Source organism: Cryptomeria japonica, chromosome 9, assembly GCF_030272615.1.
Source record: "Cryptomeria japonica chromosome 9, Sugi_1.0, whole genome shotgun sequence".
NCBI lineage: Eukaryota > Viridiplantae > Streptophyta > Pinopsida > Cupressales > Cupressaceae > Cryptomeria > Cryptomeria japonica.
In genome coordinates, this window is record NC_081413.1 from 602,141,952 (window position 1) to 602,148,323 (window position 6,372).

Genomic DNA, 6,372 nt, shown 5'->3' on the forward strand with positions numbered 1-6,372 from the left:
AATTGTTGTTTTGTGTGTTGCAGCATACAATATTTGAAATACTTTGTTCAATTACATGCTCTATTTAGTTTAAGCTTATATTCTTTTCTCTATTTCATTATACTTTGTTTTACTGTATTTCTGCTGCTTCCTACAAATTGGTATCGGAGCATAAGAAGAGCTACACTCAGTGTGAGTGATTCAAAGACAGTGTGAGTGAGTTGATTGACTGTTGTGTAAAGAGTCTTTATCTTTCATCTGAATATTATAGCTATTTGAAATCTGAACTAAGATGGCTACAAACACTATGGTTCAATCACAGGTTCCCATTTTGACTGAGAAAAATTATGATTCTTAGTCTATCAGAATGAGAACATTACTTCGAGCTCATTATCTTTGGGGATTTGTCAGTGATGGATATCCGGAACCTATTGATCAGGCAGCAAAGTTGCCCCTATCAAATGCTAACCGAAATCTATTGAAGGAGAACAGAAAGAAAGATAATAAAGCTCTTGGCCTTATTTAGCAAGGCTTAGATGACACCATATTTCCAAAGGTTTCTAGTGCAAAGTCTTCAAAGAAAGCTCGGGACACTCTTAAAACTTGTTACCAGGGTGTGTCCAAGGTGAATAGTGTGTCCAAGGTGAATAATGTCAAGTTAAAGAACTTGAGGAGAGATTTTGAGAACCTGAAAATGAAGGACCGTGAGATCATGGATAGCTTTATGACTCAAGTCATGAATATTGTTAATCGGTTGAGACAATATGGAGATGACATCTCCGATAATAGAGTGATTGAGAAAGTTGTCAGATGTTTGTCAAATAAATTTGAAGTCATAGTTGTGCCCATAGAAGAGTTTAAAGACATCAGTCAAATGCAAATTGATGAATTAACCGGCTCTCTTATTGCACATGAGTCTAGGTTGACTAGATATGATGATAATCCATTGGAGAATACCTTCAAAACTCAGCTGCAATTTACTAGAGGTAGAGGCAGAGGTAGAGGAAGGTCTAGTAATAATGGAAGAGGAGGAAAACTTACTAATCAAAGAGACACTAGAATAGATTCAGAATCTGAAGATAAATCTCAAAGGAACCCTTCTAACTTGAGGGGGAGTAACAATAGAAATTGGCAACAAGGAAACTAGAGGTTTGATAAATCAAAAGTTCAATGCTATTATTGTAAAAAGTATGGTCATTTTGCTAACAAGTGTTGGAAGAAGCAAGCTGATCTTGGCAAGCAGTCTGCACACATCACAGAGGAATCTGAAGATAATTAAAAACCCGTGTTTTTTACTTGTAATGTGACTCAAGAAAGTTCAAATGATATTTGGTTTTTGGATAGTGGAGCAAACAATCATATGACTGGAAATAAAGAGTTGTTTACTAGTCTAGACTCTAATATTCACTCTGAGGTGAAGCTTGATAATGATAATAAGGCGAGTGTTAATGGTAAAGGAGTGGTTGTTGTGTATACCAAGAATGGTGAAAGGAGAACCATTGGTGATGTGTATTATGTGCCTAGTTTAAAATGTAATCTATTGAGCATTGGGCAACTGATAAAGAAAAGGTATAGAGTTTCCTTTAAGAACAATGTATGTACTATCATTGATAAGTATCCAAGTAAACAACTGATTGCAAAAGTAGAGATGAGTAAGAATAGGATGTTTCCACTTACTATAAGAAATGAATTATCTAACTCTTTGAATGCTTATAACATTAAGAGTTCAGATGAATCCTGGTTATGGCACTTAAGGTATGGCCATTTACACTTTGGTGGTCTAGATTAGTTGCAGAAGAAGTAGATGGTGAAAGGGTTGCCCAGTATTCAACAACCAACAAGCTCATGTGAAAGTTGTATACTTGCAAAGCATCACAAAGAGAAATTTGTTTCTAGAGTTTCATACAGAGCAAAATCCCCATTGGAGATTATGCACACTGATTTGTGTGGACCAATGCAAACACCATCATTGGCTGATAATATTTACTTTTTAACTTTTATAGATGATTATAGTCAGAGAACTTGGGTTTATCTTCAGAAGCAGAAGTCTATAACCTTTGATATATTCAAAAAGTTTAAAGCTATGGTTGAAAAGGAGAGTGGCAAATATATTAAAGTTTTAAGATCTGATAGAGGAGACGAGTATATGCTAAATGATTTCATGGCATTTTACCAAGATTGTGGAATCAAGAGATAATTTACTACTCGTTTTACTTTAACAAAATGGAGTAGCCGAAAAGAAGAACCGAACCATTATAACATGACTTGGAGTATGCTAAAAGAGAAGCATTTATCAAATGAATATTGGGGAGCAACAATTATTTGTTCAGTTTATATCTTAAATAGGAGTTTGACTAAGAGTGTGAAGTACCATGTTCCCCAAGAAGCTTGGAGTGGTAGGAGTTGCAGGGTATCTCATTTGAGGATTTTTTAGTGTGTGGCTTATGCACATGTACCTCAAGAGGTGAGAAGGTAGCTAGATGACAAAAGTGAGAAGTGTATTTTTATTGGATACATTGAGGAGTCTAAGTCACATAGACTCTATAATCCCATCACCAAGAAGTATATTATCAACAGAGATGTTGAGTTCATGGAAAATGAGGCTTGGGATGGAAGCATAGATAAATCCGTTGTTGAGGAAGCTATATTATCTCATGGAGATGATGGTGGAAATGAGTTAGGCATACAAGACGGACAGTTGGTTCCATAGGCACATATACCTCCAGTGAGTACTCCAAGAAGACAATCTCTAGGAGTTAGCTCATCACAACTTAGAACTCCTAGAACTAAAGAGCGTGGTAAACCATCGAGTTATGGTGGAAAACAAACAACAGAATTAGAGGTTAGTAACGAATCAAATCCCACTTTAGCTACATTAAGGAATAGAATTAAAGGTCAGAAGACTAGAAGCTTAAGAGAATTATATGAGCCAAATGATGAAATAGATCAAGTTTCAAATTTTGTATTGATTGCATATGATCCTGTAAATTTTGAAGAAGTTGTTAAAGAAGAAGTTTGGGTAAAAACTTTGGATGAATAGATTGATGCCATAGAGAGGAATGCCACTTGGAATCTTGTAGATTTACCTGAAGGTAAAAATAGTATAGGTGTTAAATGGATTTATAAGACCAAGTTAAATGTTGAAGGTAAGGTTGAGAAACACAAAGCAAGACTTGTAGCTCAAGGGTTCAGTCAACATCCCAACATTGATTATAATGAAACCTTTGCACCTGTTGCCAGACTTGACATGGTGAGAACGGTGTTGGCTACTGTGACACAAAATAAATGGAAAATGTACCAGATGAACGTAAAATCTGCATTTTTAAATGGATATTTGGAAGAAGAGGTTTATGTGAAACAACCTCCATGAAATTGAAGGACAAGAAGATAAGGTCTACAAGTTAAATAAGGTATTATACGGATTGAAACAAGCTCTGAGAGTATGGTATACCAAGATTGATTAATACTTGAATAGTAGAGGATTCAGTAGGAGTCGAATTGAACCAACCTTTTATACAAAGGTAAATCAAGAAGGAAAATTTTTGATAGTATCCTTGTATGTTGATGATTTGATTTTTGCTTGAGATCTCTCTATAGATGACTTTAAGACAGCTATGAAAACTGAGTTTAATATGACTGATCTAGGACTAATGAAGTATTTTCTTGGCATTGAAATTTCTCAATCTGAAGATGGTATTTTTATTGGCCAATCTAAATATGCAAAAGATTTTTTAAAAGGTTTAAGATGGTGAATTGCAAGCCAGCTGCAACACCAATGACAACTGGTACAAAGCTTGGTAAGAAAGATCAAGGGTCAAGTGTAGATCCGACTTTATATAAGAAATTGGTTGGAAGTCTCATGTATTTGACAACATCAAGGTCCGATATAATGTTATCAGTAAGTTTAATTTCTAGATTTATGGAATCTCCCATCAGCACCCATTGGCAGGATGGAAAAAGGATCTTACGATATATTGTTGGAACAACAAATTTTGGCATTTTGTATACATCAATTTCAGATTTTAAGTTGTCCGGATATTCTAATAGTGATTTTGCAAGCAGTACTGGTGATAGCAAAAGCACGTCTGGGTATGTGTTTAGATTTGGATTGGGTGCAGTAGCATGGGCATCAAAGAAGAAGACCATTGTCACTTTATCATCGGCTAAGGCAGAGAATGTAGCAATGATAGTAGCAGCTTGTCAGACTATTTGGATGAGAAGGATTTTGACTGAGGTGCTACATGAACAAGAAGAATCAACTCGGATTTATTGTGATAACAAATCCGCCATTGCATTAGCAAAGAATCATGTTTTCCATAAGAAAAGTAAGCATATTGATACTAGGTATCATTTCATTCAAAAATTGGTAAACATTAATAAAATTTGTATGGAGTTATGCAGAGAGGATCAATTTGCAGATATATTTACAAAACACTTGGCAAAGGAGTTGTTTGAAATTTACAGACACCGACAATTTTTAGAAGCATATATGATGGAAATTAACTGAGTTACCGGGTTCTCCTCTGGACCCCCGTGGTTCAGGTTCTGGTTCGAACCAGTTCGTGGTTCTGGGCCTAGTTCAACTGGGTTCAACCAGGGTTCTTAAAACCCAGAAGTGGTTCATCCTAGTTCGAACCCAGGTGAACCCAAGTCAAACCAAAAAGAACCACAGAGAACCCAAAGTGAACCCGGGCGTCTAGGCGGCCCAAAAAGTGATTTTTTATGCCAAATTTAATTTTTTTTTCAATTCCGCTTAGGTGGTTCGTCCTCTTTTTACTGTTTGTACAAAATTTTCCATCAGTCATGTGTATCTACGCATGGCACACATGCGATAATTCCTCAAACTTCACTAATGGCAGCACCTATTCCACAATCACTAATTTCATTTCAAAACTAGATAATAAAAGAATTCTCTTGGTGAACATGATGGATATTACTAAAAGTAGAGATGCTTTCGAGAACACAACCAATAGCCTTCTGTCAAATCTGTCTGAGAAATCTTACATCCCTGCAAATAAGCGTTTCGCTGCTAGAACAACCAAATATAATGCTAGTGGAACATTATATGGTTTAGTTCATGTTAATGCATGATAGCCTCGGTAAGATAAATGATTGAATGAGAGATAAATGAAGTCATTCATTCAAACATTTATTATCGTGAGGGGCCACGATCAAGTGATGTCTTGATCGACGATGTCCAAAAGACATGGCCAGTCAAGGCATCGCTTGACCGTACCCAGCCCACTACATATACCAAATGAAATGTGTGAGAATGGACATTGAAATAAAAATGCTCCTCCTCTCCTGCAACATATAAGAAGACAATCAGATTTATACAACAATTCAGTGATAGATAATACATAGAAGAAGATAAATTTTAATTCAGATTCACAAAATCAACATGGTATCAGAGCCAGGTCTAGGCTAGGAGCTCCAAGCACACGAGAGGTGTGGCTTAAGGGGGGGTGTTGGTGTTGGAAATAAGCCACACCCAGACCAATGATGGACTGGTCCAAGAGGGGCGAGTAGCTCAATGGTAGAGCACTCCAGCAGCGTATGGAAGGTCCTAGGTTCAAGTCCTAGCTAGTCCATGTATTAACATGGTATCAGAGCCAGGTTTCCTTCTATAAAGCCTAACCGCCTGAAGGAAGATCCAATTAAGATCAGATTGATATCTCCTTGAAAGTCTTGAATATGGCCACATTGCAAGAACTTGTCCTCTCAAACTTAAACTACAAGCATTCCTTGCTGAAGTCAGAAATTCAGACATATGTTCAAAAAAATATGTTCTCTAGAAGAAACTCAAGATACCTTGTGATTGAGAGGGAGCTTACTAATCAAGATTGAGCACTTCTGAGGTAAAAATTGTAAATATTGATTATTATTATTAATACTAATAATTATTTTATGGGCCCTGTGTAAATCATAAGGAAGTGACGACTTCCAAATGATTTCCACTTGTATTTTTGAGGTTATTGGAAGGTGACGATCTTACAATAACTCAAGATTATGGATAGAATCGCCGACTGAGGCAATCCACATAAAAGCTTGTGGATAGAATCGCCAACAAAGGCAATCCACACAAGAGCTCATGGATAGAATCGCTGACAGAGACAATCTACGTAAGAGCTCATGGATAGAATCATCGACTGAGGCAATCCATGTAAGAGCTTGTGGATAGAATCACCGACTGGGGCAATCCACACAAGAGCTCATGGATAGAATCGCCGACTGAGGCAATCCACGTAAGAGCTCATGGATAGAATCGTCGACTAAGGCAATTCATGTGAGAGCTTATGGATAGAATCGCTGACTGAGGCAATCCACACAAGAGCTTATGGATGGAATCGCCGACAGAGGCAATCCACTCAAGAGTTTGTGAATAGAATAGCC